At 40.2% G+C, this 26,458-nt stretch overlaps 1 long non-coding RNA gene across 3 annotated transcripts; it reads right to left on the minus strand.

The window, feature by feature from the left end:
- Positions 1-4,253: 4,253 nt before the first annotated feature.
- Positions 4,254-24,841, minus strand: LOC137478824 (uncharacterized). 3 transcript variants are annotated; one of them, XR_011001830.1, is made up of 9 exons: positions 24,456-24,841; positions 22,444-22,598; positions 18,333-18,496; positions 17,874-17,928; positions 15,730-15,925; positions 15,135-15,238; positions 10,241-10,314; positions 9,631-9,748; positions 4,254-7,702 (listed from the first exon to the last, which is right to left on the minus strand). It is a non-coding gene; the product is annotated as an uncharacterized lncRNA (long non-coding RNA). The 3 variants fall into 3 exon arrangements; XR_011001829.1 differs by lacking the exon at positions 15,730-15,925 and having other exon boundaries at positions 24,456-24,839; XR_011001831.1 differs by lacking the exon at positions 15,730-15,925 and having other exon boundaries at positions 22,444-22,844; positions 24,456-24,502.
- Positions 24,842-26,458: the final 1,617 nt, after the last annotated feature.

A 26,458-nucleotide genomic window follows, 5' to 3' on the forward strand; every position in this document is an offset into this window, starting at 1 on the left:
CCTTCCACATTTTAACAATTGTATTAACAACATGGGAGGGAAAAAGGCACTTCCTATAACCTGTGAGAATAACAGTAAAAATAAATAGAACTCCAAGTTCTGTCACAAGGGTCTCCAAATGAAGGAACGATCAGGTACCCAGGTGGGTGATGCAGGTAATGCAAATTCTTCTTGTGATGGCCATCAGAAGTTGTTCCCACCCCACACTGCTCACCTGGGAAGAACAGGTGGATGAAGAGGAGATGTTAAACAAAGCCAGGCAGAAGGTGGGTTGGATGAGCTGATGACAAAATCTGGGATCCTGTCATCCCAGTCCTGAGGGACACAGGGCTTGGGCTGCTGCTGGCTGGGCAGCAGGAACTGAGTAGTCATCCCATCCCATCCCATCCCATCCCATCCCATCCCATCCCATCCCTCCAGTTGTTTCTGTCTCTGCTTCACTCCCCTCCCTGCCAGGGGAATTACTGAACTCCTCTCTTGGGAAGCAGAGATGAGTATCCTGTCTGGACACAGCCCTGAGACGAGTCCTACTGGTGCTCTGAGGGCCAAAGCTCTGCTCCAGGCTGTGCTGCTGGGTCCACAACCCCATTCTGCCCTAAATTCTTTTCCCATTCCTCCCCACTCAATAGTTGAAGAGGTTTTCTTTTTAAAACGTTTTGTGTTGTTTTGTACATTAAGTTTTTGTTTTGTTTTCATGAAAGGTTGTTCCCAAGCTCTGGGTGCCTGCCCTGGCAATTAGCTAGATTCACTGTCCAATTGGAATTAAACACCTGGCGACATAATGATCCTCCCTCACAACAAAGCAAATTAATATGACCAGCCAATAAATCAAGTGGCAGAATCAAGCCCCTTCCACCCAGCTCCCAATCCCATGCCATCAGGCCTCCTCCAAAGCTGTTGTATGCAGATGGTTTTTTACATCACGCTGCAAGGGTTGGTAATATTTGGGCTGTTTGACACCTTTGGGGCTGGGGAAGGGCTCCAGAGCCAGCAGGCATCTGCAAAATGTGCTGTTGGCAGCTCTCACTATCCACAGTCAGGGTCTTCTAACTGGACTGAGCCCAGCCCTGCTTCACCACACGGTGATGCAGCATTTACAACTCCTCCAAGGTGGTGGAGGGTGATTTCAGTGAAGCTGGAGGATCACAAGGACACAGACACGAGCCCACACCATCCTCCAACTTCAGCACCTCTTTAGCCATCTCTAAGCTGATTTAACTTTACCTAATTATTTCTCAGGTGTGTTTGAAATGGAGAATTCAAAATCTTGCATACAAATAGTTCTCTATGTGTCAAAACCGGCAACATTTATCTTCCTGAGATTATTCTTATCGAATGATATTTGATCTTCAAAAACATGAACACAAGGTAACTGCATTTCTATCAACAACACCAGCATTTGCAATATTGCTGTATTAGTAACACTAATAGCTCAACCACACCAAAACCCAATACAAGCCTGTACAGTAACAGCTTGGAATAACAATGGCATTAATCAAAATGATGTCTAGTGAACCAAAAAGCTCTGTATATTTTTAGACAGCTGTGGTTAGAAAGCTTAGCTGAACTCAGCTAAGCTGAATTTAGCCAGGTTGGGCAGGGCTTTGAGTAATCTGGTCTAGGGGTAGGTGTCTCTGCTCAAGGCAGGGGATTGGAAAAAGTTCTCTAAGGTCCCTTCCAACCCAAACCATTCTAGGATCCAATAATTCCTTTGAGGAGAAAGTGGGGCTGACAGCATATCTTTGCTGCACCACTGAGGCAACAGGCTGGGGCTCAGGGGAGGAAATTTCTGAGTGACTGATACTGCAGCAGATAAGGCACAATTCCCTTGACAAATAAAGAGTTAACTCTGCTTAGAAAAAGTAGGTTGGATTACAGAAAGGTAGGGGCTGAGTTTCAGGCTGCATCACCAGGAGATGAACAGCACCAGAGCTAAATAATGCTGGACACTTTCTATGGGCAAGGCAGCCTCTGGAATGTATTGTTTCCTTGAAGGCAGCAAAGCTGAGGTGACAAAAGGAAGAAAAATGGGTGGAAAATGAAGCAAATATCCTTGACTAATGAAAGACATGAGGGCTAGCAAACTTCAAATGATTCATAGTTTGGGATGTGAGAACCCACCCAATGTGAATGCATTTTTAAAAAAATTCTGACCAAAATATTCTGTGTGCTTGAATTGATCCTTATGCTACCTTCCCCTCTCTCATCAAATTCCCAGTTTTCAGGTTAGGGGATGTAAAGACAGGTCTTCCAGCAGGGGTGTGCCATCCCATGCCATCCCATGGACATGTGACTCCATGGTTATGGGAAGCAGTTTTATCCTAATTCCAGGTGAGTTTCTTCCCTTGTCCTTAGGCACAGCAGAGCAGATATGTGACAGCTCCTTGAGTATCAGTAACACCTGTTTAAAAATTGATGTGCAATAGAGTTGGATTTCTGGAGGGGGAAGTGGTGCCAGAATAATCAGTTTGAATCCCTCTAATTGAAAGCTCAATGCAAAATTCAAGCAAAGGCAAGCAGAGTCCACAGCACATGGACACTCATTAACATAATGAGAGGAAACACAGAGGCTGCAAAGGACGTGGAGAGAAATAATCTGGACCTAAGATATATTGAGGGCACACATCTATGGAGCTGTTCTTCGCTGGCAAAGGGGAAATGAATTTTCATAGAATTATGGAATTATTTGCATGGGAAGGGACCATGCTCATCTTGTTCCAACCCCCTGCTGTGGGCAGACACACCTTCCACTATCCCATATTTCTCAAAGCCCCATCCAACTTGGCTTTGAATTTTTCCAGGGATGGGTCATCCATCCACAGATTCTCTGGGCAACCTGTGGCAGGGCCTCACCACCCTCACAGGGAAGAATTTCTTCCTACTGTTTTATCCAACCCTACTCTCTGTCAATTTAATTTCAATAATTACATACATCTTTAGCACACACCCATGATAGTGAGATTTTTAGATCTGTGCTCATGCTTCTGGAAAACTCAGTGTACCCAAAGTCAGGCTCAAGCAGTTAGTCAAATCCCGAAGCTGGAAAATGTCACTGAGATGTCCCAGAACAAACTGGCATCTGCAATACCTTGTGGGATACACAAGTGGAGGACACAAAGTGGCTCCTCCAATCCTTCAGGTGAGGAAATGGACTGTGCAGTGAAGCAATGCAACGAGGAAACTTTCCCAGATATTACAAAGGGATTCCACATCTACTCACACACAGAAAAATGCAATTTTCTGAACACAGAGCTTGAAACTTGCCATGATTTTTGGCCCTTTTTGCCAAACAGGCTGGTTCAAGTTGTGAGTCAGGTATTGTTAATTCAAGAAGTATTACCAGATTTATTTTATGTCCATTTAATAACTTATTAATAACTATTGGGTAACCTGTCATAAATTAGTTAGCACTGCACCAGAAGATAGTTTGGGATGTACAGAGTAATTTACATAACAGATCTTGTCATGTCTCTGTCTTCTCTGTTCCTTTTCATTTATTCATGTGTAGAGCCAGGCAGATAATGGGAAAAGTAATTAATAGATTTGGCTTGAAAAATGTTTTGATATTGGCATATATTTTATTAATACAAACTATCTGACCAAACTCCAGGAGCTGGATGAATAATCGGCAGAGAAAACTTTGCTTACTGGAGGTACAGCATGAAACTTATTGCATCAATCTTCTGACAGTTACCTTTTAACCAGATTTAGCAAGGTGGATAAACCAAACTAAATACAGGAGAAAAAAATGAAGAAGAAGACAAACATACCTGACTACTTGCTCTCACAAAAAGAGCAGATTGCTGCTAGAAAGCCAAATTCCCAGCTGGAGAATGATCCCTGGCTGGGGACCAGGTCAGCCACACAGATAGGCAAGAGACAGACAGCAAGGTTGGCTGGGAGTTCCCTGATGGCAGCAGTGATTTACCTGCAGTCCTGCAGGTATCAGGATGGCCTGAGGCACCAATTCCACAGACTTGCACAGGAAGCAGGAGTCAGTGGGGAGAGCTGGCTTTCCAACCAGGTCATTTGTCCTGTGGAACAAAGAGACTCAGAATACAGAATAAGGGAATAAATAGGAGGAAGCTGACACTGTTAGTGGTTATTTATTACCTATTTACTAGCAGGCACTGTCTGACCTGCAGGCTATACAAAAGAAACATCCTCATCTAACTCCTAAATTACCAATGGCTTCTATCCTGCCACTGAACTCCAGAAATCTCTGCCTGGCACCAGCCAGCCTGGGAGTCAGGGTAGCTTCTTGGCTGCTGCTGAGGAAGTCACTATGTCTGATGACAATGAGTTATGAAACCAGAAAGTGCATCAATAAATATGATGGTCTGTCTGAACATCTTGAGTCCCTGCATCATATAATTGGGGTTCAGGCACCCAGCAAAAGAGACACACTACTCTTTTAGAATAATCTTTTAAAACAAGCCAAGGTACTGTCACTTGATGACTACCAGTTTATGGGAATACCAAAAATACAATAGTCTTGGAAGAGCCTCTCTTTGGGCTGGCAGTTGATGTCCAATGTCCTGCTGAGAGACATTTGGGATCCTCCTTGCCACGTAATGAAAAGGGCTGGTGAGGTGCATCAAGTCCTGCATCGGTTTTTACCCTGGTGCCCTTGTGACTGCCAACTTTCTTCATAGAATCATTGAATAGCTTGGGTTGGAAGGGATGTTTTGAGTTCATCTAGTCTAATTCCCTGCCATGGACAGGGATATCTTCCACTAGACCAGGTTGCTCCAAGACCTATCCAACCTGACCGACTTTCAGGGATGGGGCAGCAACAGCTTCTCTGGAAAACCAGTTCCAATGCCTCACCACCCTCATTGTAAAAAACATCTTCCTTATACCTAATCTAAATCAACCCTCTTTTAGGTAAAACCATCGCCCCTTATCCTATTGACAAAGTTCCCTCTTCTCCCTCTGCCTTTCCAAATCTGTCCTTCCCTAAGCAAATCTTTGTTTTTCAAGACCCCAGGCTGTTTTCCTGGGGTGTCTGTATATCCTAAGCTACATAAACAGAAAGAGAGCTCATTTGATCTAAACCAGAGCACAAGGGAGTGTGACAAACAAGCAGCAGGACAAGAGGCAGACTGTGAAACCAAAGCAAATAAAATAAGGTCACATAGCTGCATAATTGAGCCGGTCCCTGTTTCCAAATCTTATCAAGGGTCTATTTCCTGATGTTATTACAGGGCATTGCAGCTAGTGAAGCCAATCTACACACCACAGCTATAGGCAGAGCAGAAACTTGGTCATGGAGAGGCCCCTGGAAGAGGACAGGGAGGTGGCTAGAGGATTTCTGGACCCAGGCTTCAAAGTGCCCTATGAAGGCTGTATCTGGTCTGGTGCTTAAACCAGAGGTGGATCAGTTCTGCAGGGGCACATCTGTAGGACCCCAGCTCTGAGGAAGAAACACCTTTTGATAAGGTCCTCAAACTGTCAGCTGTCCTGCAAACTCTTCAGGTTCCAAGTTTTCAGCAGTTCTGCTTCCTGGACTGTGTACATATTAAGACAGATGCTGTTCAGGGAAGAAAGGGAAATGGTGATCTGCAGGTAATCTCTCCACACGAGCACTGTGGATGAACCCTGGCAAAATATCCACAGACAGCATGAGACGGGTCAAATTGTGCTGATAAATGATCACAACAAACGCAAGGATCATTTTTCATGACAACTGGGGGCTGTTTTGCAAGGGAAAAGGTCTTTTGAGATCCATTGCAGAACTTCACAGAGCAACTTATTTGTTCTTACTGGAGTGATTCAATTTTTTGTAGTGCGTCGCTGATTCAAGGCCAGAGCTTTGGTAACCCTAAGTGTAGTATGATTAATAACCTCTTACTCCAACAAATTGCTGGTTTGTACTCTTCAATAAACTCCTCCTTTTGCAAACCTTGGTCTAATGTTTACTGCAGATCTTCGTAGTTTGCATAGGATTCTGCTTCAGGGAAATTGCGTTTCAGGTTTCTAAATCATTTCAACACAACCAAAAGAGAAAATCTGATTTTCTTTTAATTTAACATAGATCATATTTCAAGTATCACTAAGAAAGAAAGCTCCTGCAACTCACTTAGTGATTTATGACTACCCCTTTCAGAACAATTACTATTTATACATTCATTTATTGTGTCTCTTGGTGTCATATCTTTGGCAAAGTCATTGGACAGTGTAGTATGTCCCAATTCTCCCTCCATCAGAAAACATTTAGCAGAACTGCTTTTTAATAATGATACTGCCTTTTAATTTTTCAAAATGAGAATGTGGATTGTACCACTTTATTCAACTTTTCCTTTGATTAATGGGAACACACTTCTGCATACTGAGACCAGGGCAGCAAGCTTGCTGACCTGAAACAATTCCAACAGAACTTTCCAAGTATAAAAAAAAAGAAGGAACTTGAAATGTATTGTTTTAAGGTAGATTCAGGGAGAATTGAAAGATAAGACAATGGAAAGGTGCAGGAAGAAATTCTGTTGGAAACAAGGATGTTTACAAGAACCAACTCAGTGCCTGGACATAGTTATTGCTTGGATAGGAAGAGATGAAAAGAAATACTCTACCGATAAATATAATAGATGATACTGCTTCCCTGCTGTCTTCCATCATAAACAAATGGCATAAGCCAACAGTTAAACATCATATATTTTAATTAGTATTTAAAGCACTTAGTTATCTATGTACTGAGTAACTCCAACAAAACTTTGTCAGGCTGGTATGCAAAGGAGGGAGTTTAGCAAGGAAAAGCAATCTGATCTGTGTTCAGTGCTGCGGCCTCCCTTCAGATACCTAAACCCTTAAATGCCAAATTCCAGCTGACATTTCCAAAGGAAAAATAAAGTGAATGGAGAACAAAAACAACTGATGTGAAGTAAATGACTCCTTGGTCCTTGACTTTTCAATGATACATGAATGGCAAGCAGAGCTGCACACTGGCACTAAAGCTGTGCCTGCACAACTGCTCTGGTCAAGGAATGCATGAACTGATTGCTAAATGCTGACAAACATCTCCAGCATATTAATTATTCAAAGGATGAGGTATTAGACACTTATATATTTTTTAAACCATTGCCTGCTTGTTAAATATTTTTTAGCATCATCAGTATCCAAGTATTCTAGTTATGGTTTTTTTTGGGGGGTGGTGCAGTATTATGTTGACCTCTTGTTGCATGAGCTTAACTTTGCCATAAATGTTTGCAATACCTGATGAATACCACTGGTGTGAAATAAGCCCTGCTTGACAGCAACACAACTGTCAATCCACTACAGTTTAAGTTTATTAGGAAGGTGGCTTTTGGCCCAAAATGTGCCCTAACTGTGATGGTTTGGAAAATGAGCCCAATGCACTGCATGGTGTGGGGACTCATTGAACTACAGTGATTGTAAAGATTGTAAGATTAGTGTTTCCTGGAAACTGAACCCATAATATTGAGGAATTGAGACTTTTGATTAACAACCAAACTAGAAGGTCAACCTGACTTCATGAAGATAAACGAAGTTTTAGTAGAACTGAAGCCAAGAGAGATCTCACCAGTTGCAACTGCTGACGCAGAATTCATCTCCACAGGCTGCCTAAGGAAAGAAATCCAGTGGCATTTATAGTCCCCTCATCCTTTAATCTCCTTGAGATCCAAGCAAACAACTGTGTGTATGGCTTAGAGGGGTAAATTGGAACAGGGTCCTGTGGCATTTCCTTTGGAAATCAAAGAAAATGAAAAAATCTGAGGGATTTTTGCTCCCCGGAAGCAAAACCAACAATTAGTGGTATACAATAATTAACACAACTTCCTAAAGTTTAGAATCATGTGAAAAGAACATGAAAAGAAGGATGTGAAATTGCACCTCTGGGTGAAGTATGCTTATTTTACTGTCTGTTCTAGGGGAGCATGCATGGCCCTCTTCTAGAGACAGGGTACATGCTAAAGAAAGGTGATTTAGGGACACTCAGCTACAGTGCTGCCCTTTAATTGAAGCACAGCTTCCCCTTTATCTTCTGGGGAGTGGACAGGAACAACAGCCAAGTGCAGAGTCATATCTGCTCTCCTCCAGGCTCCCCCAGAGTGGGTGCACTCCCCTTTTTGAAAAGAAACCTTCCCAAATTCTTCCAACACCAACAGCCTGCAGGGAGGCTTTTGATGTGCTCCCAGGAACCAGCATCCTCTTCCTCACACCCACTGCTCTGTGTCTGGATACACACCCTACATTCCTCATGGTGGGACTCCAGTGGGGCACGGTGGTGCTCCCAGCAGTGCCCCACAGCTCCAGCAGGATCGCTGCTGGGAATTGCCTTTGAGGGTGGATGATTCCATTCTGACCACCTTGCCTATCTCTGCTGGCCATGGGGAGCTTCCCTAACTAACAGCCACGTTTCCAACGAGCCTGGAAAAAGCTTGAACTGCACTTCTGAGTGCAAGGCTGCTCTGAACAGCTTCCCCAGTAGTAGAGTTATTGCAAACATTTACACATGTAACTTTATTGCAAGAACAGACACGACTGTGAGTTATTGATTGCTTTCTTAGTTATGGAAATGTTTCACTGCTTTAAACCCCGCAGCTCACCCTGCAACCTCCCCAGCTCGATCATGCCCCATTTAGTGCCGTTCTAATATTAGCAGACCTTTGTTTCCACAACCTGGATTTTCCATATTTTCATCCCTACAACCAAGAAAGCTCATGGCCAAATAACAATGAGCTCATCTCAAATGCTTAAGCAGCCAGTGCCAGGTGAACAAATTGTCTATTATTAGACTCTTTCATGCTCTAAGAGCTTTTGTTCCCTACTTGCCTGCCTTAGCACCTGCTGTTGCAATGTATATCAACTTTCAGAACATCATTCCCAGTAACAACAGAATGTAAAAATGTATTTGGGGATTGCTCAAACAGAAAGTGATTAAGTTTTGTAGAGGGAGCTTTGTCAAGCACAAAAACATAAAAAAATAAGGCATGTGGTAATGGGACTGGAATAATTATGAATACAAATCAAAAATCTTCACTGAAACAACACAATAAAAAGTTAGACATTGAATTGCAGGGAATTCATTCAGTGGCATTCAGGAAAACACTAATAGTTGTGAGAAATGAATTTGTATTAGTAGTAGTAGTAATAGGAATTTTTTTCGTTCAGTGAGTTTCACACAAATATAGAGTGTTTGACTGGTGTGTGAAAGCGTTGATGGGATTGTGTGGGTTGGGCATATGGAAAAGGTGTAACCCAAACCCAGCAGCTTAAAAAACACATATATAGATATTTAAAAATATTTAGTAGTGTGATCCAAATGTTAGAGAAGGAAATCATAATTAACAGGTTATAAGGTATGTTATAAGGAGGTCTGGCTTTTACTGGAGCAAGAACAGTCATGGTTCATGGTACAGAAATGGACTACTGTTCATATGTGGGATGGCTTTTTTTTAATTTGTAAATTTTTCTTCTGTTCAGAAAATCAAACTTAAATGGTTGCTTTTACAGGCATGAAATAGAGCTAGAGATAGCAGCATGACCTGGGAGAGGAGGCTCAGCAACCACCTGGAGTGGGCAAAATTCTTGCCCACGGCTGAATGGATTCCCCCTCTCACCAAATCAGATGTCCATTTATAAAAAAATTCCCCATTATCCCCTTCTCACCTGCCACATCTATTTAGATTGTAAATGTTCCAGGCCAGGAACTGTCTCTCACCATGTGTTCATCCCTTGCACAGCACGGGGGGGGCTCCAGGCTGTGTTGGGCTGTCACAGGATTGTGCTGCACACGGTAAACAACACAGAGATCCACAGACAGTGAAACCCCAAAAGCATTTGTTATCTCATTTTACTCTGCAATAAATTCTGACCTTGGCTTAGTATTGCTATTGAAAAGAGCTTAAGACCAGTTCCCAGAAAAGCATAGTCCAGGCATTGTATCACTTATTAAATATTCAAATGGCAAGCAAGCTTCTCTTACAAATAACCCCAAAAATATTCCCTATACAGAAGGCAGTTTTCTTAACAAATCTTGCTTCACTCTTCCTTCCAAAATCACACAGTACAAGCAGCTGCATTCACTGCACCTCCATGGGATACAGCTATGTACCATGATACTTGCACAGAAAGTCTGCTGTGGTTGTGGTTGCATTTGGATTTTATAATTTTCAAATCAGAATAGAGGAAATAGAGGATTATTGACTTTTCTTGCTGCTTATTTAATACATATGACCTGTCCCGACCAGTTAAAAATTCTGAAAGAAATATTACTTACAAGAAAGAGGAGGACACAGAGCAGTCTCTGCTAAAGAAGGAATTGCTCTGCAGAAGTAGTTAGTCAAAATACATCTGTTAAAACAGGAAAAAAATCATCAGCAAAGTTACTTAAACATGTACACCACATTCAAATTCAAGGAAAAAACGTTATTTTTGGACCGTAACTATGGTAAGGGTACATTAGATCCTCTGCTACATTGCTAATAATGAATAAGAAATCTGGAGGCAGAAAGTGAAGTGTTCATCAGAGTTGTTTTAACTTGCTGTGTGATACCCACAGCTATCCCCGTGCACGTGCCTTGGCTGTCCCTTGTGTCCCTGGGCAGACCCAGGGCAGGAGAGGCTGATCCACCATAGTCACTGGTGTCCTCCAGGGACATTCTCTGCTTCAAGTTGTTCCAGGTGCCTTTGCACCACCTTCGTCATGTCAAGAGATGAAAACCAGCCACGGGTTTGAGGGGGAAATAGGTCAAAACCATCCCCTTTCTTTAGAACTGAGCAAAGATCAGTCCACAAAGAAATCACCAGCTTGGACTTGCAGCAGGAAAATGCTCTGCTCTGCTTTCACAAAAGGCTACTCAAAATGTTGTATTTTAACTTCAATAAAGATGCATAGTCATGGAAACATAAAGGTTGGAAAAGACCTCTTAGATCATCAAGTACAATCATTACCCCAACCCTTCCTTTTGCCAATTATGGCCACATGTCTTAACAAAGGCAAACATTGAAACACCAAAATTCCCTGAGTAATAAAAACCCAAAATACTAAGGAACAAAACAAATCAGTAGAACTCAAATAGGGGAAAAGCAAAAGGAAGAAGTTTCACTTAGGCGGCCCTGATCTGTGATGTTTATTTGAGAGCTCTCACAATATAAACCTAAAAAAAATTTGGGAAACACAGTCAGCCATATGAAAATCTGTTTGGTACACAACACAAAGCCTTGCTGTAAGACATAGTACTCCTTATTTCTTATGCGAGATTTTTTCTAAACATTTGTTATTACACCTCTGAACATAAACATAAAACACATATGAAAGATAACAGGCAGGACATTTCACTCATATAGATCATCCAGAACACATCTAACATGATCTCTTGTGTCAGATGGCCAAGCACATCTCTCCTAGAAGACCTCATGAATCCATCAGCATAAAAGAGACGTTTCTGCCTCTGGTGTTGCACACTGGTATCACAGGGCCGCTGTAAAATAGGTTCAGGGGGCTCATGAATCTGCCTCAGCCACCAAAGATAAACAAATCTGGAACTCATTAGTCTTCACACGGCAGTGTTTTGGCACACAGAGGAAAAGGAGTTATCAAGACTAAATTCAGAAAGGTTGATATATGTATCTACATCTCAAAATGTCTGTTAAACTGCCAACATGCTTCACATAGTCCCTGTGAGGTTTGTATTTTTTCCTGCATTGTTTAAGCTGTCAAATGTTAATGTGTTTCTGGCTTAATTTATTACACTGATATGACAAGTTATGAGCAAATGTATTCTTGTTTACTACTGTTAATATTTTGGTTATACTCATTAAGAGCAGTTTTAAGATTAGTCTTTTTTGTTATTTTGCATAGTGGAAAAGAAGCAAAAGTCTTCAGTGAGGACTGCATCCCACTGCTGCTTGCAGCACAGGCTTCAAACTGGAGTGCTCCAATTGACTATTAAATCATCACCACAGGTCAAGACAAATCCTAATGAAAGGGTGTCCCAGAGCCTGCCTGATGGATGAACTACCCTGCTGCTTATGAGATCTCTCCTGGATGTGAGAGATGGACATTTCCACTAAGTGAAATTCCAGAATGTGCTTTGAACAGGTAGAGTGCTTTTCTTCACTAACAGGAAGACAAGATACATACAATTTTCTTTAATTGTAGCAGAGTCCCCCTCTCCAACTTCAGGGATGGCACAAAGTATTTCCCAGCCTGTCTTCTGCAGGGTCCAGTAGCTTTTTGTCGTATTTGAGCTTCTTTAGCTCTTGAGTTTCCTAAGTGAGAGCCAGTTTCATTGGAAAGGCAGTGGAACAGTCATGGTACAAGTGCCATGCTCTGGTGAAAATGTGGGAGAAACAACTGGCTAGGGTACACAGCACAGGGTCAGTGCATTCCCTAGGAACACCTGGAGATGAGCTACAATCATCTTTGTACATAAAAGGCATTGTGATGAGCATGAAAAATGTCAGGCTGTTATTTCCACAGCATGATGCAATATGACACAGCTCAGTCCCAAACCTTACTGTGACACAAATTTTGAAGCAGACTTGGATGAAGATATGGAATTCTGGCATGGGAATTATTTTAATATTCTGGAGTTTGTTTTCATTCTGATTTGGAAGGAGAGGAAGGAAATCTAGAAGGTTTGAAAAATTATCAGGCAATTTGGATAAGTCTCCAATTAAAATTCCACTTGGTTGCATAATACAGAGACAGGAACTTGGAAGTCCCAGCTGAATGGGAGTCTCAATGCCTGGGAGCCAATGCTCCTGGCTTTGCATGAATGCACAGAGCCCAGAGCTGCAGCAATCTGCTCAATGGGCTGTCAAGTTGCCCATCAGCTGAAACTCCAACGCCTCTTCCACTCTACATTTAAGCAGCTACAAATCCTGCTCAGATCCTCACGAGACAGTTTCCAAGTAACTTTCTAGGAAGTCCACATCTGTCTGGGCAGGAGCAAGATCCTTGACAAATATGATCTCCTTAACTTGAGGGTGTCCCTGTTTATGTCCAGAAAAAAAAGTATAAAATTTCATTATAATTTTCAGCGATTAAAACACATCCAAGACAACAGGAGCATTTCTGTTTTCTTCTGTTGCCTTTGGGCACAGAGTCTACATCTACAGCACCTTGCAGTATTTACTACATATTGCAAAATTCATTGCAATAGAGGTAAATTGCCTACAAAGCCTTAGCTCAGAAGTATTTGCTTATCTGGCAGGGTTTTTAAGTAGTCAAGTTGAGATTTTTCTCTTTCAGTAGCTGAATGAGGCAGATGGTTTGATTCAGTGTGGCTACAGAAAGAGAGCCAAGGCAATTCTGGGGTTCTGTGTGCAAAGCCTTCACATCAGGGCTCAAGAACAGAGCTGCTGCAACATTCAGTGATGAAGAATGGGGCAAAGAGCAAGCATCAAGCAATTATTGGAATGACTTCTGCAGAGGCAGCTCACCTGGACCTGCTAGCCTGGTGGGTTCTGTCCATCCATACCTCACATAGTTCACGGGGGTACAGGGAGGAGCGTTCTGAACTTGGCCACTTCTTCTCTTGCATTATCAGGAATGTGCTTAAATGTGTGGGCTTTAATAACATGTAATGCCTTGTGTTTGTGTGCCTCCAGAATATCTCTGAATCTACTTATCCCTAGCACACCAAGAAAGGCATAGCCTGATTTTTTGTAGCATTTCCTCAGGTAAAGAACAGCAGATGAACTCCAGGACTTGCTCCTGTCCATATGTGACACAGGAATAATGAGGACATTGTTTTGATTGAAGCGACTTATATTTCACAGGCTGTGGTCCCCTTCTAGAAACACACAAGCAAGAACTGCATTCTGACCTATCGTTACCCTCCTACATCTTCCACTATTCTAGCACTGCCTGTATATTTAATTACATTTCACTGTATCAGCAATCCTAGATATACTTTTCTTGTCACTTGTCAGATGCAGATTATATATATATATATATATATTCAATTCTCTGGCATGCAGGCTAAAACAGAATCACGTTTCTTGTTGCCACAAGCCAGTCCAGGCACCCTGAGCAAACATGCCAGTTGACAGAGGTAATTTATATTTTGTTTGCAATGGATACACAAGTTTGATCTGCTTCAGATATTTTTGTCTAGAAGCAAAGAGGTATCCCAATGTTCAGGTAACTCAGATTCCCAGATTAGTATGATGAGACAATCAGGCTATAGATCTTTGCTTGCTTAACCTTGGGAGGCACCACTCTCTTCGCAATATTTTACAGTAAATACTTGGTACAGTTTTCATTCATTTTCACTTCACCACCATTGTGCGAGCTGGCCTCCAATTCTGACATTCCTTCTGCCTAAGTGTGCTTTCTCCTTTTTTTTTTTTTTTTTTTTTTTTTTTTTTTTTTTTTTTCTTATGCAAAAGCAAAAAAATTACTCACATAAAGCCCCTGCAAGAACTGGACCCACTGCTTTCATCAGTGAGCTCCCCTCATGTTTGATTGTTCAGATCTGAATAGCTGGAATATGTTTTAAGGCACAAAAGCACATTGTTTCATATGCTCAGGGAAGTTGGTGATGATGGGTAGATCTCAGGCTGCATTGGAAATGCAGTACCTCTCTAACAAGTTGTCAATCTCAATTAAGACATCAACATGTCAAATTAGGAAGGTACTGCTGCACAGCCTATTGTTGAACTGTGTGTCAGGTGAAATAAGCACTAATTATACACTTAGCCAAATATGTCTGTTCAATATTACTTCAAAACTAAGGTCACTGAGTTATTGTGAAGTGGTAGTTTACACTATTTTGGATCCCACCAAATGGCAGGTGGCCATACAAATATGCAACTCAGCATGTTCTGCTTGGTCCCCACAGCTGTGCTGCCAATCAGTTAAGGATGGCTGCAAGTAAATGCTAATTAGCTTCTGTTGATCTGCATATTCCAGCAGCCTCCCAGGATTCCCATTTTGATATGCAAGATTGCCAGTTGGGTATGTGATTGAATTAAGAACCAGAAAAGATTTTATCTTCCATGCAGGAAAATGTGGGTCTGAATCCCCAGTAGAGGCTGTTATCACTCTGATTTATGTTTGGCAGTGCCTGTCATTGGAGTGGTAGCAAAGGCTCAGTGCTAGAGGGTGCTACCTCCCTTCTTTTGGAGGATAAAGGCTCTCCTCGTTAAGAGCAAACACTCACCATCTGGGGCCTGACCCACTCCTGGCTTTTACATTTGCAAGACTTCCACATGTCTGCTTCTCCACGAAGGGTCCAGCAGATGCTCTTCTGTAGGTTTACTGGTCCTCAAAAAATAAATAGGAATTAAAAAGAGGGAGAGAGAGCAAGGAAATGAAAGAGCAGAAAGATTTTGAGTGATAGGTTTGGGTTTTTGCATTGGTAGGGCTGAAAGGGGCAAAAAATAAATTAAAAAAATAAAAGAGATTTCCCAAGATTGTCAATAGCCTATTAATAGCTGGCTGGTTACATTTGCAAGGACCACTTAAGAAAGAAATGGCTGGAAAGTTGCACTTCTGGGAGCAAAGTGCTTAGATTTTGCACCTGTACTTCATAAGGGAAAAAAAATATGATCTCATTATGTAAATATTACAATAACAATTTCCAGAAATTTTGCTTGGCTCTGCTATTAGTGAGCACCGGTTCCCTGCAGTGAGAAAATGATATTTCTCAGAAAGCACTCAGTGTATATGAAGACAAAATAAAATTTGTCTCATCTTTGTGATTTTTCACCTTTTGGCTTGATTGGGCATTGGAAGAATTATGATTATTTAATTACCCTGCCAAGTTTCTGTAGGTTGTTATCATATTGTTTCTGGTCTTGAAAATAACTCAAAGAAAAGGTTGGTTTCAGGGTGATGGAACATTGTATGCTGCCTTAAAATGCTGGGAAACTGTTCTTCCTTAGGGATTTGAAGTTATTTTCTTTTTTAAATGATGTTGTTCTCCCATTCATAAAGCTTGTCAGCACTCTGCTGTAAACAAGACACCTAAGTATGTGAGCAATAATCCAGTTCAATAAAGTTTATAGGAGAAAGTAATAGGTAAGAATTTGCTGCAAATTTCAGTTGGCATATTTAATGTACAAAACATTAAGGCATATTTAATGTACAAAACTCTGAAAGCAAAATTGCAATCACTGTTTTAAAAGGTCCTTGTGTACCCTGACACAGTTGAAAACATTCTCTTCTAAAGGATATTAAAAAAAAAAATAGATGGATTAAGATGTAACATTTTAATGGGTCCCAAACGTTTTCAAAATTCTTCTCTTTCTGTTGTTGTAATGAATAAAATGATGAAATAGGGGAAAAAGACTTAAAGAAATAACTGCCAAGAATTCTAAGTCAAACAAGATTTGCTATCCCCTCTATTACATGCACTATTATAAATTGAAAAGGAGTCTTGACCTAACTGCAGGAATAACCTACATTTATATATATTACATATAAATATATACAGATGTATATTTTATATATATATATATATATATATATATATATATATATATATATATATCTGGGGGATCAAAACCAAGCTTCAATAAGGAGAGAAACAGAATTGTTTCATCAGATGCAAATTCATCCTATGGCCAAAACTCCTTAAGTTTTTATGTGTTAATGTTTATATACTTTTATATGTTTATAAGAAAGTGAAATTATTTATAAATGAAACTGAAAACTATTAAAACCTTGTGATCCCATGCTTTTGCCAGGTTCATTTTTTAGTAAGTTGTGCATTACCACTAAATATATGGCCCCAATTCCACGAGGCAATGAAGCACACAGTTAACTTTAAGCTTCCTTGAAATCAAGGAGACTTATTTGCTTTGATAAATTCAGTCTCTAGGCTTCTTGAGATACTAAATAATATATCATATTTCTCTCCATTAAGCAAACTGCAAGGACCAGACAGTTTGGGAGGTGTTTTAACTTTTTTACAATGACACTCTCAAAATAAGTATCTTTGTCCTCCAATGCATATGGGCAAAAGTACCTTTGTGCCCTCACATATTGCACAGGCTCCAAGCAACTCAGAAAGTAACACTGAGAATGGCTGTCAGAAAATGTCAGTAAAAATGCAGTTCAATTTATTTTTATAGTTGTATTATCTGTTTGGCATTGACACATTTCAGAAGGTTTTGAAGTGCTCTGCGGCCCCAGTTTGTCAGATCACAGAGAGTTACATCACTTGTCCAAGCTTGGCCAAAACAGACAAGGACTTTCCAGTCTGGAAAGGAGTCCAGAAGAAAAGAATAAATATTGCATTGCATAAGAACTAAACCAATGGGGAAAAAAAGAAAAAAAGAGAAAAAAGCCAAGTAGACTTTGCATGTCTCACAAAACTGCAGTTAAAGGCTCTAAACAAGTTATCTTACAGCTAGTTTAAACTAAAGAATATAAAATGCATTTTTAATATACATATGTGATAGATGGGGTGATAACAGGTAATAAACAGTACACGTGGATGTGCTAAGAAACTCATGAAAAGTCTTTGTTGTTAAACAAAATTCAATCTAAGAAAAAAGAAGCTTAGGCTATTATATTTTGGAATAAACGATCTGTTCATCCATTTTTTACTGTCAATTGAATTGCTGAAATAGTGTGAATACTGCTTTGCAGGACTAAACAGAGAAAAGATGAATTCAAACAATATATCAGTGTATTATTCTTTACATCAAAATAGTAAAAGTTTTTGTCCACTTATCTCTAACATTCACAGTTTATCTGTAAATACCTAACAAGGAAGAGTCTGCTTTTCAAGCTAACTCCACAAAAGTAAATACCAGAAAGTGACAGGGTACATATGAAGGAAAAAAGTCATCTTAATCAGAATTAATAACTCTTGGACCTGTCTTCCACAGGAAAAGCTTATTCTATTGAGTTCTTACTGTCCTGTTAGTTTAACTGTGGGACAAAATCTTACCTCAGCAGTGAGGAGTGAAGCAAGGACAAAGATTCCTGTGTATGAACTGGAAACACTGATGATTGAAAACAGAAGAGCTATTAGAAGGAAAAAGCATAAATCTGAATAATCTCAGCCTAACCATATCAAAGCTGAAAGCTATTCAAATTAATTTGTGGGAAGGTAGAAATAGACAAGCTTCAAACAGGAAACTCCTTCATTTTTTGGGTGTAAAGCAATATGATTCCTTTTCCTGGTTCTATGGAGACTGAACTAAAAGATAGGACTACAAATATGATGGGAATAATCTTCCTGAGGTGGCTTCAGTGTCCCAAGAGCTCTACACAGGCAATATATGACACCTGCTCTTGTCAAGTCACCAGAAGTGGGTTGCTTGGTGACAAACCAAAGAAATAAATACACTGGTTTACACCTAAATAAATGTCCCAATCTTACTTTTTTTTTTTTTTTCAATTTTACATTTTTCATGAGCATCAGCCATTAAAACTGACCAGTTGAGATCCCAGCTTCCCTGAACTTGGAATGCTTGTAGGAAGTTTGCTCCAAAGCCACACATCTCTCAATGAGAACAATGAGGGAGGACACTCAGCTTGACAGCTAGGGCATAAAACTCCCATTCTTTCCTTAAACACAAAAATGATGAAAACATTTATTATGAAACATATTTTCCATTACTGTATTGTAGAATGTAAACAAGTTCTCATGACATATGGGGCCATGTGTTTCCTTAAAGAGGTGTTATGTATGTCAGAAGCAGCATATGTACCGTGTGATACAGCTACCACCATGGTAAGCATTTGTTATTGCCTAGTGAACAGGTGCATAAAATCCCCATGTAAACAGATGTCAAAGCTGCACTGACATCTCTTACTCATGTCTACTCCTGCAGGAAAATGAGGGGGTTTGTTTCCCCCTCTTGGGTGTTTAATGTGGATGGCCTAGACTTGTGTGTCTGCATCTTCCCACTTTCACGGATCTCCTTCTTGACTACACAGTGAATTTTAGGAGGAATAATTGCCCAAAGAAGAACCTTTTTCTAGAAGAGGTTCCACAGTCATGCTCTTTCCATAAGTCTCCATATAGATACAGTTGACAGGCACAACCAGTTTCATTAAGAAACTAATCTAATATTGAGAATCCTGAAAGGCACAACCAGATTTTCTACTGATTTTTCTTTTAGCTCCTAGAAGATAGCTTTTCTCCATGAAAAAAAAAAGTTTAAAAATCAGACAATTGAAATGAAGCCCATTAGAAAAAAGACAAAATGTACAGAAACACTGCTCTTTGCTGTTCCACTTTGCAAGGTGATGCTTGCAGGTGGACTAACATGACCAGGTCAAACACAGCAGATCTCACTGGGAGTCTGTGCATGGCCACAAGCCCCTGAAGTGGAGCCAACCCAAACTCACTGTACTCACATGAGAAAATGTTCCTTCCCCACTAGCGATCTCAGAGATACCTGCACATCTCATGAGCTCCAGGTGCTCTTAGATTTACATATTGTAGTTAGTGCAATCCTCAGTTACCAGGTCACTTTGGTGAGAATGAACCAGAAGCTCACAGAACCCTTTGTACCAGCTCCCTGAACCCTTTGGTGACTGAGTAACGTAAGGAGTAAACATAAATATGTCATTTCCTTTTATCAAACATATGCATTCAAATCAGGCAAAAAGTCTCGAAAGCTAAGTGTGGTACAGCTTCACACAAACATGAAGGGGCTGGTGTGCCAGATCTGGCTCTTTCCTTCTCACACCTTCTTTCAAACTGAGATATTTGCCAGAACTTTTCAATGTAAGCCAAGGCTGTGGCTCTCTGCTGTTCTCAGACATGGTCACATTTGTGCATGTCCTTGCCTGGTACATATTAAAATAATAATTTTTCTTTCCTTTCACCCTTCCAGAGCAAAGTAGTCTGTTTCTGCTCACATACTAAATTTTTAATGCAGTTTTCATTTTAAATTCCTTCAGCACAGTTTCTGTGGTTCTTTTTGCCTTCCTTTCTTCCCCACTCCCCTCCACTATGGCTTGTTGCACAAAAGAAAAAGCCATTCTCACAAAATTATGAAAAGAGACAGTATATTAGGAACATAAATCTGGGCTTGATCCAAAGCCCATTGGAGACAAGGCTATTCTTCACATTTATTTCAACAGGCTTTGGATCAGTCACTCCCTCAACAAAAGTCTCTCAGCATGGGTCATTTAAGTTATTAACCATGGCATGTTTCTTTACAGAGAAATGCAGCACGAATGGCACCAGATAACTCACTGCAAAAAATGTACATGGTAAATCTGAGCATGCTCAGCACTTTATTTATGGCAATTTCTGATAGAGCAGTCAGGCTGACCAATATCCATAAATTCTGTGTAAAGGGAGGTGTTGTGTGCACTGGGAACAGCATGGCTGCAAGTTGTGGCCCTATTCAGGTGGTTGAGGTTGTATAATTTCTTGGCTTCCTTGGGGTTTCTAGGAGTTGGTGATGACAAATCACAGTGGGAACCTGTCCTTTATAGAAAATATTTTTCACGACTCATCCTGCTGACAGAGATGAAGTGATACAGTGAAAGGAGTGAAGCACAAGCCAAGGAGATTGAAGGTAAACCTGCTGAAGACCACCTGGAAGAAATGATCCTTTCATGAAGAGACAAGCATATAGAAAGGAAGAAAAAAAGTTCAGCATGGTTGGCATCCCCCACACCACAGACTGCCAGCAGGCATCACTGGTTTGGGTGCAGGTGTGGAGCCAGAGGTGGCAGAAAGGTCTCTTCCCTGGCCAGGGGGATCCCACCCAACCCCAGCCAACTGCCCTTAGTCACCTCTCACTTCTGGAAACATCTTAGATTTGGGGTTTTTTCCAGGAACATCTCTCTGCCATCTCTCCCTGTTCTGACTCAGCTGAGCTGGAGATCAGATGAGATCACAGCCTAGAGCCAGTGGTACAGCTGCAGGCTGTAGCAGGATCCATGGTACACCCTGGGATTAGGGAATCATCCTCCTTTCTCCCCTGCTTCTTGTGGTGCCTGTCTAAGATGATGTGGCACAGAGAAAACACAGCCTACTGGCTTACAATATGAACAATTACAATTATATTTCAAGTATTTAAATACCAGTAAGTGATGCTCTGCAGCCATTTCCTAAGGAAGTTTTTCACAGCCCCTTATTTCTGAGCAAAGGAGCAAGTTAATTTTCAAATTAAATGAGAAAATTAACCATCACATCCATACACCCCCATCTTTCTCCTCATTCCCTGATCACTTCATTAAGTTTGAACAAAACCATTTTTAGCTGATACCAGGAAATTCATACCAGAGTCTTTTAAGATAGTGCTTTTTAGATCTGTATCAAACCAGAATGCTGGATCTGAAATAAAATATTGAAAATTCCCCTCTGACCTTACTCTTTGAGTGTGTATATTTTTCCTAGGCTGTCCTCACCCCTCTGTGGCTGGATCAAATTAAGGGATTCATCCCAAAATTTATTCTGTTTTCCATCCCTCATCTGTTTTCATCTCAACCAGAACTGTGCAGCAGGGGTGGGACAGGTAATTGCAGAGTGGTATTGGTAACCTGTTGTTACCCAACATTCAGGTACTAAGGCAGCCAAAAGAAAATACATTCTTTCAGAGAGAAGCAAAATAACTTTGTGTCACAGCATTGATTCAGTTTGTACACTTTAATATACAATTGTAAACTTTTAGTGAGGTTACTAAAGATAAATTATGAAAAGAATGTCTTTTAGGATCCAAAACCTTGATCCTAGAATGGGAACTTGTTAACAGGGGTTTTATTAACGTTAGTGACACATAGCTCTGGGTCTGCTTGAGGCCTTAGCCGAGACATAGTAGAAATAATAGCAAAAATATAAATAAACCAGAGAGCAGATGATCTGCAATTGTTTTGTCATCATAAAGTAAAAAAGTAAATGGGATCAATAAGGAAACGTGTTAAAAATTGTAAAGCTGGTAAACTTGAAATGATTGGGGAAGATGGAAGGATAGAAAGCCAGATAACCTCCCCATTGTTTAAGAGTTGGATTTCTAGAGGGAATTAAGTATTATGGTATATGCTAAACCATGTTGTATCACCCAAGGTCTATTAAGATGTCATTCTAGGGTCCAGATTTTATCTTCCCCTATCATTGCTGGTGTTTGTTTTTGTAGAGTCTTGACTTGCTCCTTAATGCCATTACTGAGTAAGTTCCCTTGAGAAACTCCAATCCTCTATTTTATTTTTATAGTTTTCTGTGCTGATTAATTCCTGAAAACATATTTCAACCTTTCAATTTCTAGCACATATCTCATTTCACATGTCATGGGAAGCAAAAAAGTATTGCTTATTTTGAGGGGGGTCTTACTTCCCCTCCCTCCCACCCTTTACATTTGACTTAATAATTTCATTTTCAGCTGAGCAGAATTACAGAAAGTTGCTGCTGTGTTGCCACAGTTTTTAAGCTTGGTAAATCTTGGATACCACAGACCAGGCTGACAGCTGCAGTGACCACAGCAGAGCTTCACAGTACTTATCCCAAACATTGAATGATCCAGTATCCCTGTATTTACTGGTACCAGTATCACCCACTTAGCTTTGGCTGGGGTAGGTTGACAGAAGACAAGAGAAAGCGTGTTCTACTTCAGGTTTTTGATAGTTGATTTGGGCCCCATGCTGTGATGAAGTGCTGGATGCTGATATGCATCAAATCAAACAGCACAGAGGTAAAGCTGCATGACAGCTTAGAAAAAAAAAAAAAAAGAAGTAGGTGAAATAAAAGAGAAATAAGTGATCCTTCATTTCCAAGGACTTCCGTGTCTTATCTTTCCAGAATATTGCTACAGCTAGCTCAATTATTACTTTCCTGGGATGTCTTGTTTGCTTCCACCAGACGGAAGTAATATAAAATTATGTAAATCAGCTTTCTTGAAGTAAAGAATCATGGACCAGTCAATAATGTTTATGCATTAAGAAAGGGCAGCTCCTCCTGGAAGAAATAACACAGGGAGCCGATCATAAGCAAACATTTCTAAACAGACAAAGGGCTGGTCCCTGCAGCACAATATATTATCATATTTCCACATAATTAGTTTGTTTTCCACTTGAAATCAGAAAACGATTCGACATTGCATTCTGTGCCTCAGGATGGTGCATACAGTACAATTCTCATGTGCAGGTTCATATGTTGAATAATTAGTAAGAATTAATCTGTTGAAATTAAAGTTTGGAATATTATAGAACTCATGAATAGTGCATGGAACCATCAAGTAAATTAAACCAGAAACAGAATTTAGGAAGCCAGACAATAGCAGATGACTGCTGGCAATCTGTTTTTTAATCAGTGCGTTACAAGCCAGAGGGATGAATATTGTTACTGACTTTGGAAAATAGTGTAAAACGTTAGCAGGCACAATAAAGAAGACTTCGGAAGTGAGCACATTTTTACTATGTTAAAGGAGGGCACTTCAAAAGGACCTGCACACTTAGATGTGTATCTGCTCTCCACAATGCTCAGATCGGAAAAGATTGGACTTATGGAGGGTCCTATACTTCTGGTCTGCACTGCAAGTGCACTAAGGACTTCCAAGAGCTCCATCCATGTCTCTTTTAAAGTTGCATTTGCCTATCTGAAGCCAAAACTATGTAAGTTTCTTTTTAGTTTCTTTAAAATTAGCGAATGAGTTGCTGTAAGTCTTGGGCAGCATAAGACCAGTGTGACGATTTCTCATTTTAAGAATTCAGAACAGCTATGCTTTAGTTCCATTTTATTTTAAACTAATTTAACCATCATAAAGATTTTAGGGTTTTGCTTGCTTTACTGTGAAGAAAGCACTGGTCATGCCTTAAAAAAAAAAAAAAAAAAAAAATTGAGAGCAGTCAGAAGTCCTGTGAGGACTAGGTTGATTCATGCTGAAACGCATGTATTCCTTCCCTTGAAGGGAAGAGCTTTAAATCTACTAGCACACTTGACTTTTTCTGTTCTGTATGATCCTGTTAAATTGGAAGAGGTTTCCAGATCTATTTGAAAAATGGCCACTACAGTTAGCTGAAACTTCAATCTTGAAAATGAATGAATGGAGCTGGTCCAGTACATTGGCTCTGGACCAGTCTTTAAAATACAGCAGAACAATGAATAACTGAATTCACAGCCAGCTGGTATCATAGTTGGGCAGTGAAAGTGTCAAAATATTAGTGACTTTTTTACATTTGTCAAAATCATTGCCAATATGGGAAGCATGGGCAGCTTGCAAATGCGAATCTTACACCAAAATAGTTTTAAAATCTTGCCTTAAGAATGTGAGTGCAGCTCCTGGTTTTATCTCACCCATCACGGAAAAGACGGAAGAGAATAAAATATCTTTTACTTAGAAGATAAAAGCTATTATTGATTTATCATCAAACATCAACTACTAATTTGGTTGAGTGGTGCTATATGCCCTGAAGGAATAATGGATCAACCAGCATTTCTGTGTTTTGTTTTCTGGAGTCTAGTAAGTCCATTCTAATAAGTCCATCATTGGATTAATTTCTAGAATTTAGCATGTAAAATCTCCATGAAAAATAAGTATAAAATTTTTATCTGTCTATACATACTCACACAATGTAAAGGAGAAGGAAACAGAGTTTGGCCATGCTTCAGTTCCAGGAGAGAAAAAGAAAAATAAACATATGTTAGTGGTGTCTGACACATCTTTCTGCTCCAATAATTTGAAAAATGTTTGTTTTATTTTTAAAACAAAATTTTGCTGGCATTCACTGGATGCTGCAGTTGAGACAGTTTAGCTCTTTTTGGAAAGAATAAAAAAGCATCTCCATGACCGAGTTACTCCAGTGCAGCAACACAGAAAGTGCCTGTGCTCATGCACTCAGTTTGTTCTCCAGGAAGATGCTGGGGAATTGTCAGTGCTTACATTGTGGGTGCTTCCTTACCCCTATAGACATAGATCCTTTTGGGTGTCAGCACTCCAGAGAGGTTAAATCAATTATCCTGTGATGAGGTATACAGCAGCCCAGCACTGCTCAAACCAAGACCCATCTCTCAGGGAACACAATGGATTAGAACAGAGTTTTGGTGACCTGAATCTGCTGACAGCTTATTGATGATCTCCAAAGGCCTGATGTGCAAAAATGAGTGAACAATTAACTCTTGTGACCAGTTATATTAGGATCTATGGAAGCAATCACAGAGCTAATGAACTTGGGAGCTGCAGCACTCCATCAGGAGCAGGTAGATTTGTGGGAGGACAGTGCAAAACTCCCACTGATGCATATTGGACACAAATCAAAACTCAGCTTTTAAAGAACAGGACATATCTCCTCATTTTTTTTTTCACTTTAAAAGGCTAATTTCAAAATCAAACACGTACATAGCCTGATCTATACTTTATATAGGCAAATTCACTGCAGTGATTAAGAGAATCTTTTTACTGTCTCTGTGCCCAAATTTCTGATTGATTCCTTTTTTTTCCCCCCTTTGGAATTCATTAGTTAAGTGAATAATCTCTTTATGTTCCTTTATTAGTTATAAACTGAGAACCAGGAACCTGTGCTATTTTCCCCTGCTCCTCTGCAATGTTCTTATTTCAGCAAAGTAAGGTTTGAGCTGGAAAGTTTCCCTGAGAAGATTTTCATTTCTCATCTTGTCTGATGCAAAGTAAAGAGTATGCCAAGTGCCACTGACCTTAACTCTCCTGAATCAAAAATATCTGATGTGATATATAGAAAACTTTGATGTGTAGATATGCTAATCAGCAGAGAAATGTCAAATTTGCATACATTTCAAGTGACCCAACAATATTTACCTTAGAGCTAAGTTTCATATTTTTCTGACAATTGCAGCATTGAACAAGTGACTCATTTAGCATATCTAAGCAGCATTATGTCACAGGGATTTACCTCAGAGTTGTTTGAAAGCATCAAAAAGATGAACATCACTGTCTGAAATTAACAACAAACCTAATTTGATTTGACAAATGATGTTGATTTAGATAGGGTCACTAGCTATTGAAGATGCGGAGGACAAATAGTGCCTTGAAGCCTTGATAAAACTGAATATTTAAACAGTTCATTATGCAAATTTGCCCTCTACCTGTCAGTAGTGACTAAAGTATAGGGCTAGAGTGCTGCAGAGGCTTGGTACTAAGGAGATGACTACTCTATGTGTACCTGGATCTGCTTAAAAAAACAACTCCACAGACATTTACAAAGTGGATGTACATCAGCCGCATCCTCCCCAGATTTGGCAGTGACAGAACAAACAAAGGCTTGATTCTGAAAACTTTCAGCATCAGTGCAGAAAACTTCACTTTACCAAGGGAGCAGGTAAACAGGGACATTTTCCTGTTGCATATTCAAGGACTCATTCTCCAAACCTTTCTCACAAGATGCACTTTCTGGGAGCCCAGTGGAGCTACCTGCACCACCACTGGTGCTGTTCACAGGAGGATGCTAGACAGGAGCCCTGCAGTGTAGACAGGTGGGAAAAGACCTCCAAAATCACTAAGTCCAACCCTTGGCCAAATGCCACAGGGACTCATGCATAAGGACTTGGGAACCACAAAGATCCTGGTTGTTTACAGCTGTGTGCTACATATAAACCTC

Source organism: Anomalospiza imberbis, chromosome 9, assembly GCF_031753505.1.
Source record: "Anomalospiza imberbis isolate Cuckoo-Finch-1a 21T00152 chromosome 9, ASM3175350v1, whole genome shotgun sequence".
NCBI classification, from domain to species: Eukaryota; Metazoa; Chordata; class Aves; order Passeriformes; family Viduidae; genus Anomalospiza; species Anomalospiza imberbis.